Source organism: Empidonax traillii, unplaced genomic scaffold (assembly GCF_003031625.1).
Source record: "Empidonax traillii isolate 1590-97213 ecotype Southwest subspecies unplaced genomic scaffold, ASM303162v1 scaffold244:size1524873, whole genome shotgun sequence".
NCBI lineage: Eukaryota > Metazoa > Chordata > Aves > Passeriformes > Tyrannidae > Empidonax > Empidonax traillii.
In genome coordinates, this window is record NW_020955437.1 from 1,180,026 (window position 1) to 1,191,377 (window position 11,352).

Genomic DNA, 11,352 nt, shown 5'->3' on the forward strand with positions numbered 1-11,352 from the left:
TCCTTGTTTTCAGACATCATCCTTCCATCATGTACACAGCTTATTAAAAACAGTGACTTCTTAGTCTGTGTTTACTCACTTCTCAGATACACCAAACAGCTGAGATTTACATATTTTTATTTTTCCTGGCATATCATGAGCAGAAACCCAGTAAGGGGGTTGGGTATCACTTTTGTGGCATAGAGCATTAAGTAATTAGGGGTATCTGATGGAAAACAGCATTACTTCAGTGAAATTCACTTTATAATAAACAAGAGATTAATTATATGTGCATTTTTGTTTCATGAAGCATATTTCCTGACACTATGAATTAGATTTAGATTTAAAAAATCAAGCATAATTGAAAAGTATTATGAACACAAATACACTTCCATTATTTCGACTGAAATAATCTGTAAGACTAAAAAGTTCAGGTGTTTATCATCAGAGGCAGATTATCATCAGAGGCAGTCGAGCACCACAACTCTCTTAGTGTAGATGTTATTTGACTTCTTTATCAAGATTCAGGTAGCAATTTTGTACTCTTTTTTTCATCTGACCACAATCTGCAAACAAACATTTACTTCAGTACTCATCCAGTTCCACTTGTGAATCCCTGGTTTGTAACCAGTTGTAGTCTGATTTTACAGTGAGAGAGGCCCTTTATGTGGCTGTGCTGACATGCAAATACAGAAAACCTCCCACGAGATCCAGCCTCCTAACCTTCTTACTACTTGCCAGCACATATCCTTTACAAAGCACAGTATGAACTTCACTTCCATCTGAGGTTGGTCTGCTCAGAGCTCCATCATCCCCCTGCAGCTTACAACATGCTTATAAGCTGTAGTCACAAACTCACTATCTACTGTGTAGGATGAAATATCGAGACCCATCAGAAAAGTGCTGCTGCTGATGGGCCATTACTAAAGGTTAGATACAGTATCATGTGCATCTTCAAAATCATAGCTGAGACATTTCAGAGCCTGGAAGATGTTTGCTTTGCTTCCAACCCATTTTGTTATACCATACACTAGGACCTCTTTCCATTTTTGAGGTATAAATAACTATGTGAATGATTATTATTAATAAAATCTCACCATCACAAAATAGATTCAGCAACCTGCCAGTGCTAGATTATTAACAGCTAGAATACAGCCTTCACCTGTTTGTGTATAAGTCTTAGAAAGAAACAGAAAGAGAGGAAAAAAATTACATTGAGAATAGAGAAAGAATGAGCCTGAAAAAAATGCCCATCTGCAATATAATAATAGATTTCTGTAGCATTTTTTTCTTTGGGGTTTAGAAGACAAGGAACATAGCCTTGAATATGCAAGAAAGTCTATCAAAATATATTGATTTTAAGAAGCACCTAGCACTTAGAGTGACTTCAGAGAGATTTGGAGTACCTGAATTCAGGTGAGGTGGCAAGTTTTAGGTTGTAGGAAACTGGAATTTCTGAAGAGAAGTAGTTAAACATTTACTGAAATCAGACTTTTAATATGAGGAGAAAAGAAGACAATGAAGAAAAATGCTTGAGTTTTGCTTTCCATAATAAAAATGTCCTATGTGGAGTCACTTGTTACATGCACATGCACACACTAATATATTTGTATAGACACATCTGAAGTCCTTGTTTGACTAGAATGTATTGGCCTCTTGAAGAGTGAGTGATATACAAATCATTTACCCTCTTTTAAGACTTCAGGAAAGCAAATGCTTGAACAAACTAGATGAATTAGAAAACAGAAGGCAACACGTTTCTTTTGATCTAAGCTGCAACATCTTGACAGAAAAGCACGTGGTAATGAAGTAAAGCGGTTTGTTTCAATGTAGTCGATGCACAGTGCAAGTGCACTTTTAACACAGAAAACTAGAAATAGATGCTGTTACTGGCATCTGCATGCATTTTAGTAAAAAGAAGGAAGAATAAAGCAGAAGGATGCTGTATGTTTAAACTCATAATCCCTTTTACCCACAAGAGAGGCCTACCTAAACCTCACATGGTACAGATCACTGAGTGATGTAGCATGCAATCGCCATTGCTACATGGGACGGGAAACACACTTAAACTGAAGTTTTTTGTCTTTAATATTCCCCTACAAGTATCCCCAACGTGTACGTGTGTTTAGGAGTTGGAGGCCATGCTCAACTCTGGTGTGGCCTGAGGCATCGCGTGCCAATTTAAACTTTGTCATTTCTCTGTAAAAAGTTCAAACATTTCCAGTGCATACTACTGTACACCAGGTACAAAGGGCCTAATGGCCCAGGTAAATTATTAATCCCCATCTTTCATAAACAAAAGTGTTCCTTATTTTTAGTAAACAGATCTGTAAAATGCACAGGTAGTACAGTCAAAAGGCTTCTGAACCCTTTGAACTTTGTCATCTTGGGTGTGGTATTTCCTGTCTCTGCCCAATGTCCTTATGTGTAAAATGAAGGTAATAATACTTAGCACAATTAACGCTTCCACAGTGTTGTGAGCATGGTAATACCCATGCAGGCACTTATCTGTTACTGATATGTTGCACTTAAATAGCCCTTACTATGCAAAATGTTTTTCTGTTTAATACGAACTTGATACCTGGAGAATGAAAAACAGCTCTCTGAACAGATCAGCCTGCAGTTCCGGGTAGCAACCTGGGAAGTAGAGCAAGAAACTTAGATCTAGTTTAACAACCTAAATCTGACAGTGGGCTTAAAATAAAGCCTTGAAACTTGACCAGTAACTTTTTTTTTTTTTTAACTTTTCTGAGTTTTAATCACATAAATAAAAGCAGTCTCCCTCACTTCCAGCTCCCTTCTGAACCCTCATAGCTGGTTCATCTTCATAGTTCCCTGATCATTCTGCTTTTCATTATTGTTATGTCCCACTCTTCTCCTTTCTTTCTCTCTCCAGGATGGTCCCTTCAAAGGGAAGCTGCTGTTGTTCCTCAGGTTGCTGAAGCAGCAGTGGGTGTATTCAAACAGTTATGGCAGCAGTTGTGTGGTCTGCATATATCTAACCATCATCTATCTCTAACCATCTTCTGTGTCTAACAGTCTCCTGTCTCTCAGTGTTGCCTATTTCTGCTGCCACACATACCTGTGACCTGGACATCTCCTCCTCATTTGTACTATGGTATAATTACCATTTCAGTGAAAGGGATTCTACAACTCAGCTGTGTTTTGGATTTTTGGACTGATCTCAGTGAGTTAATACATACCTGGGTCTCTTCCTAGAGCACTTGTCCCTAATTTAGGTTCAGGTGCAAATATAAGAAGTTTGTGATTTTTCACATTCAGAATGTCATTTGGTTTCTTTCATAAGAAACAGTTCACAGGTGGGGTTGTGAAGTTAGTTTCCACTGAATTATAATTTCTCAGAAGTATTTTCTTTAATCTGTTTGGTTTTCCATTTGCAAAGGCCTTGCAAACTTTGACCAAATAAACCGTTTATTTAGAGATTGCTGAAACAGAGAGAAAACATGGAAAAGAAAACAGTGAAGATCATGAGAACTGTTTCCTTGAAATAGTGTAAAAATGACAGAGCTCAGAATCTTATTTTTTCTTACCAACGTTTCAAGAAAATTAAATTTAATGCCAATGAAAACTGCTGCTTAGCAATAAGGTATGTCATTTAATGGCTAACACACTCAGCTAGGTATAAACCAGTAAAAGAGCTGTCAAAGGATATATCGACCTTTCTTTAGCAATCATTCCTTCCAAACCTGTTTGTTGATTTAGGCATGGTGTGCTTGCCTGCTAACTAGTGAACAGATATTCCTTGCCAGGATAATATCTGGAAAGAGAAGTGTTTCAGTTTCATAACTAAATTAGAAAGCTGAAAAGGCTTTACTGAAAGATAAATTACTTCACTCTTTGAGAAGGAGAGGCTTCCAGAATGAATTATTCAATACTAACAATGTAGAAGTTGAAAACAGGATGATTTCCACAAATGTCATGCCTATCTAGATCTATTTCCCCACAGAGAAATACACACGTGTAGATGCAGATGTACAATCATGCATGGACCCATATATGGGCATGCTTTTCATAAAGTTAAATAAGAAATTACGTATTTTGGCCCTCAAAAAAATGAAGCGGTCATTCTTATATGTATAAAAAAAGGGAGAAACTCCAAAACATTCTGTGAAATTCTGCGTAATCGTAACATGGCTTTTAACATTTGCTTGGTGTTTCCTTGTGCTTCCTGTGTATTACAATTTTTCAGGATAACTGTGCAGGTAAAAAGTAAATTTAAATTAATCTGCTTTGGCATTAAATATATAAACAAACTTGTGCAAAGTAGTCGTAAGGTCAAGGTGATCTCCTGTGGTTTTAAAACAGAATGACATCCATATACAGAGTCATACTGCAAAGACAGATATTATCAGTTTTAATTAAAAATGGTCAAGATGAGCAAGTGTTTCTTTTTGTCAACCTCACTTGTCTTTTCCCTGGCAAGCATAAAGCCACACCAGTTTTTTTCTAGTATGCATTATGGTCTGCTTTGCATCTCCCAACTCCCTCTTATAACAATTTCAGACAAAATTAACAGATCCTTTTCCCCTCTTTCCCTAGATAATTTGACCCTGCTTGTAGGAATACAAGTGAAAGGCAATGCTGACAAGCAGGCAGACAAATTCTTGTGTCTTGTCAGGTGGTTGCAGAGTGAATAGCAAGGGCAGGAGAGGTCTGTGATGCCTCAGGCAGGGAAGAAACTGGATGTTTTCTCAGTGGAGAAAGGATGCGAGGAGCAAATAGGCATGTGTGGTCAGCTAAGGGGCTAAAAGGAGGTGGGTGTTGTTGAGAAAGGGTTTCTTAGGGAAGGAAAAAGATTAAGTAGCTGAGAGAGAAAATAACAGGGAAGGAGACCTGAGGAAAGAACTGAAGAACCATGGTGGTGGGTGGGAACCAGTGTGACAACTGATGCAAGAGCAGAATGAAAAAATTGTAAGCTGTTTGATACACTTTCCTTACAATAGTTTCTCACTAAATTTTAACAGCATCTTACCATAAAATCAGAGTAAGACATAAAGCTGAGCTCTATACTCCAGACCCAAACATCCCTCAATATGAGGGCAGGCATTGCTTTCAAATTTGGAGCTTCAGTGGGATTCACAGCCTGTGAAAGACCCACAGCCTGCGGAAAGATTCACAGCTCTTTCTATTTTAGCTGTCCTTGTTTGTAACTGGGTAATTGAGAAAAGGCTTAAGAAGCAGTTTGTCCAGTCCATCACCAATTTGTCTAACATAAGATACTTCTGCATTTAGATCCTTACTTACGTTTAGGTCCTGGGCAAATGACTCATCCTTTTACGTCCTGGCTTCCACATATTTTGAAATACAGTTAATTATACTTGCCTACCTCATGGGAACGTTGCAAGGATTAGCTTTTACAGAGCTTTAAGAATGCTAAGTATGGTAGTTATTTTCTTTTCATGGAATTAAAGCAAAGCAGAAACAAAGCTGTTTCCTTGCTATAATCCCACACTTGAAACCACCACCCATCAACAAAGAGTGACTCACAAGTATGATGAGCCAAGGATACAGTGTTTACTCCTGCAAGTTTGTTTGCACAGAAAGAATAATCTATGCTTCTGAGTATACCTGGCTAGCTACCCTCCCAGTACAGATAGGCAAGAAGTGGCAGAGTCCAGAGGTGTGGCCCATGGCTGATGGGCAACCTGTACTGCATCCAGCCCTTTCACTAGGGAGCAGGGTTGAGCAGGAACCACGGAAAATTACAGGAGAAATTTGTAGCAATCCTGCTTGGAAACCAACTTCAGTAAGCTGTGCTGAATGAGGTTCAAGAGTCACAAAAAATAATCTTTTAAGTCTTGAATGAGAAATAATTATAGTTGAAAGATCATGTACCTCAACTATTATACACACATGTATTGGTGGGCTAGAGTAGAGTAGACATTACAGATCCCAGATTATCATTAATAAACCAGAAGAGAAATTTCAAAATATTGTATGACGCAGTCCTGCCAATAATGGTCTGGGCAAACCTCATGACTGACCTGCCGGCAGGGTCACCTGCCATCATGAGCAGTCTCAGCAGTGCAGAGGCTGTTGTTGGGAATGGCTGCTGGAGAATGTGCTGATGTCAGAAGCAGCATCTGGGGGAAGGTATCTGACCACTGGTACAACTTCATTTCTTTGCATAGACTGTGTGCACTCCTAGGTTTCCACCAAGTCTTGGATTATGATCCCTCTTTTATAGACTCTCACCTGTAACCAAATCTTTGGCTTTGGATCATCAGCATCTTGACCATCGACTAAGCCCTCAGCCTCCTAGTAATGGGCTCCATATAGCTCATAAGAATGAGAAGTTCAACACCATTTATTTAACAACATCCCTCAATACTGCATTTAACTTATCCCTCAATACGCTGTTACTTTCCCTCTTTTTCCTGATTTTTGACTACTTAGACTGTGCCAAAATCTGCTGTTACCTTGGCTCAAGCATACAGTAGAAACACAGGAGCTAAGACCTCTGACGTATTCAGCAAGAAAAAATTGATGTTGTATCTTCTCTAAACCCATACCACCCAGATACAGAGGTATCTATCTTGGCACAGGTGAGATCCTGTGAACATATCTGGCAATAAAAGATTCCATTCTGGCTCACATCTTGAGGCAGCTCCCCTTACATGCAAAAATGACAGCTGAAACTGCTTTCTTCCATGGTATGCATACAGCCATGTATGCTTGATTTCCCTAATGCCCTTGGTCAAGGTGTTGCTGCTACATCCACATTTGTTAAGGCTTAAAGAAGCCAGCAAATCAAATGTTCTGGTCTCCTGCTTTACACAGGTCTAAGATATAGACTGGTTTTCTTTTTTGTTGCTGCTGTTTGCTGATACCTCAAAGAAATAGTGTCTGCATTGTCCTGCTTGTTTTAGTAGCTAAATTCATGCTGCTTGGGACTCCTTACTAGTCCTTGAGAGTCTGTTAAAGCTGTAAGTCTTCACAAGAACTACACCTATCCTATCTATATTATAACTCAGACAACCAGATAACCAATATCACACACAATTACCACCAAAGTATAGGGTTTGCCAATTTTTTTGCCAGCATACTGCTACACATTGTAGTAAAAGTGATATTCTTCCTTTTGTACCTTCTAGACATATTTATGAATGAATCTTTTAGAAAAATGTAGATTAAGATAACCAAACAAATATAAAAGATCAATAATGATTTTTAATGAGTGATCTCTGCTCTTGCATATCCTTCAGTTGGAACACCAGAGCCCTCACTCTTCTATCTACCCTTGTTTTTTCAAATCCTCTTACTCCTTAGCTTTCTCGGGCCTATAAACAGAAATACTTTACAAAGATTCCTGATACTTTAATTCAAAGATTCAAAAGTTCCTTTTGAGCTTACTAACTTATAATGGAAACTTGATCATGCCTATCACGGTAAAGGTGGTCATTGTACTTAACCTAATCAACATGTGGTAACAGTAATGTTTTGTTTTGTTTGTTCTTAATTTATAAAAAAAGAAGGGTTTTGCCTCCAGGTGGAGAATTATCCCATTGTCTGTGGGTATGCCCACTACTCCATTTAAAACCATATTTCCAGTGCTATATTTACAGCTTTTCAGTAAAATATAGGTCAGTTGTAAAACCTAGTCAGTCTTGAACTGGACTTTATTAGGTCTAAACCAATCTGCTTGCCTTGAAAAGTGAGGCTGTATTTGCTACCTTGGAGCCTTTATGCAGTACAGTTTTATTAATTAGCAGATGGACAAAAAGGCTCCTTTAATGTAGACCAGAAAATGCAGTGCATCATAAGAGAAGCATTTTACTAGAAAATACAAAGTCAGTGTAAGCTCTGAAAAGGGTGTTTTTGCAACCTAAAATCTTATAGGAGTTCTATTTTTACAGAATCACAGAATATGCTGAGTTGGAAGGGACCCACAAGGATCATTGAGTCCAACCCTTAGCCCTGCGCCCATTTCCAAGAGTCACACCTTGTGCCCAAGAGTATCATCCAAATGCTTCTTGAATTTTGTCAGGTTGTTCTCTTCACATGAAAACACAGAAATATACTCTCAAAACCTGTGGGGACCTCATTGTAACATTACACTAGCTAATATTATGACTCTAATGTGAGTTCAGCATCAGCCTTGTCCTATATAAGCTAGATATTATAAATATGATTTTACTTGAAAATTAATTAAAAGAGTAGCTAATTATAGTTATTAAGGATCTGGGCTCTATAATATGCAATACATTTATTCCTGAGAGAAAAAAGCAGCCCCCTAGGGAAACTGGTAAGTCTTGGAATTCTAGGAAGAGAAATTATTCTTCTGAGTACTTTTTCCTTGCTCCATTCTGAGAATGAGAAGTAAATGGGAGAACAGTTACATTGTGCGTAATGGACCATGCACAGTCACTAGATAAACACTCGTGGTTCTAAAAAGGGGTGAGCTATTGCATTGAAAATGGATATTCTTTCACACTTGCTATTTAAAAAAAGGACAATGCTTTCTAATTAAAGTTTGCACTACGAAACATGAAAATTCACAAATGAATAGTGAAAAGAACGTCATGGCAGTGTGCTGCTTTTTAGCCCTTGCTGAAGGAAGGGAAGAAGAAAGACACTCCAGGCAGTCGATCCAATAGAAACTGCACAGACAATGGCAGAAGGGGGAAATAATAACAGTGCTCCCCTGGTCTAGGGAAATATGAATGCAAGAAGAAAGGGGGAAATAATAATAGGATCCATATTATGCATAAGAAAAGAGGATTTTATGTCAGCTGTACAACCTAAGGACATTGGTCATGATCAGCTGATCCTCAGTGTCAACACATGACTGCAGGTTTCATAAGATGGGGTTTCAGCTTAATCTCTTTTTCCATCGAGGTTGTTCACTGCTGTCCACAAAAACATCTTGTTCTGAATTAAACCCAGTATGCATTCTGTTATGAGGAGAGGACATTCACTGGAAATTGTCAGACCCTTTGTCTTTCAGACAAACCTCATGTTCCTTTCCAGCAATATTTTGATCATTTTGTCCCCTGTCACTTTAACTGATGAGCAATACCCCATGGACAAAGAGTAATTTGCATTAGTCTGCTTACAAGAAGGAAATGTTAACTTATTATATTAGCTTATCAGAGGAAAAATAAGCACAATGAAGGAAAAAAACCCTAGAACAGTCCCCACAAACTATACTGGTAATGCAGAGAACTGTAACTGAAGAACACCCTCTGACTTTTAATTCTGCCTATGCTGTACATGAGGATAAGGTTATTCATTAGTTAAATAAGATGCTTTCCAATTTAAAAGTACATTCCTCATTCAATAGGTGGCCATCAATCTTCAACAAAGCAGAAAAAGTGACATCTCTGGTCTTCCAAAGACTAGTTGTTATCCATAAAGAATATATCATTTACCAGGTGGTACTTTTTAGTGTTCTCTGCCTGGACACAGCTGTTCTACGTCAAGTCAGTGATGTGTAACACATTTTTTAAAAAGCCTATTAACACAGTTGTCAATTGGGTGAAGATGGCTGTGTACTATTGTCTGCCAAGTCTCCCCCCTCCCGCCCAATTAACTTCCTTATTGAAAAGATGGAAATAAAAACACAGAATCATTATGCAAAACATGCTTTAGTATTTACCTGGAAGTAAAGGGCAGCATGTTCTCAGAGATGAATGCAAGACAAAGGCAAACCAGCATTACAGAGGAATTGTATGCCCTGGAACAGATGAATTTTATGAAAACAGGTGGCAAGTGGAGTGTTATTTAGAGGTAGTCTTCACCAGTTCTCAGGAACCCTGTGTAAACAATATTAACAACCTTCATTTGGAATAGTATCAAACACAACAGGAAATAGAAGGACAAAATGGGTTTACATATTTAATGTTTATTGACTTTTTTTGTCAGGTTGATTTTAAAATTGAATTGCTTCAAGATGAGCCTATAATTTTGCAAGAGTTATTCAAGAACCCCACTAATGACACCACGGCCCCCGCTTCTATCTGTTAGGTGCTGCCCTCCCCTAACTTTAGGCAAACAAATGTCTTCAGAGCAGTTTCATCTGAAACCAAAACTCCATAGATATAGCTGATGCAGTAATGAGCAGATTTTTCATACACAAACCTGTTTATCCACAAGTCTGTCTGGAAGAGATCTGAGGATCCAAGTGAATATAAAAACAAACAACTTAGCTGTTGCTTTCCTTGGGCAAGTGTTTGTTTTTATTTAACATGAAAATACAAGGAACTACATTTTGTGGATTTGAAATGGCAATTGCCTCCTTTAGTTCAACATTATTAATTTTTTTTCACAGAATGTGCTGTCTTTGATTATTTATTCGTTACTGGAAGATGACTGCAGATTTAGCAAATGTAATCACTGCCTGGCTTCTTGGAAAAGCAAAATTTTTCTGTGTACATTTAACACCTTCTTATGTAACTGGGTTAGCTTTTGTCTGAATGAGAAGTTTCTGACAGATGCAGATTTTTAAATCTCACAGAGCCTTCTTGTAACATGAGCAGAGCATGTTCTGAACACTGGAGTCTGTGCCTGCCCATGCCAGTGCCCTGAGCTGTCCCCTCGATCCTCCCAACTAACCCAGAATGCACTTTGGGACTAACACAGTCCATAATGCAAAGTGATTTCTCCATTATCATATAGGAACCTGTGAGACAGACAGGCCTGGCAGGGCAGTGAGACTTTTCCCCAAGTACCTAAACAGAGATGGTGGGTGTGAGAGGAGACAGGACTTGCTAGCTCTTCCCTCAGGAAGGGGAGCCAGGCCTGTTGTGCAAAGGGATGTAGTCTGGAGGGGAAGATCACTCCTGATAGGCTTTGGATAAACATCTAAATGTTTGAATATATATCTAAATTGAATACAAAGGCCAGAAAGAAGATGGGTTTGTGGTTAAATTCCAGACTATGACTTAACAGATTTGCATCCCATCCCTGGCTCATTACCATAGACTTTCTATATTGCTATGTGTAGGTTATTTTCCATTTATATAGCTTGATTTCCCACTGATCAAATGTGAATAATAAAGCTTTTGATTCATAGCCTCTATTTCTTCTAGTGTATTTACTGTATCAAAGGAGTATAGTAGTCAAAAGGATCTCAATAAGTTTTTTAGTATCCCCCCATGGAGCAGGAAATACCCAAACACTCCCTGAAAGATGTTTGTCTAAGTAGTTATTAAATGCTTATAGACACTAAGATCAAAATAAGGGCTGTCTGTTCTGCAGAAGCCATAAATTCAATTTATGATTCACTTTTTTTTTTCTTTTTGCAGCAAGGCAATTAAACATATTTCTTATTTTGTGTTTGTAGAATGGAGTTGTGTTTCCTCAGAATAATCTGTACACCTCTATTTATTGAATATAATCTAGCAATTTGAA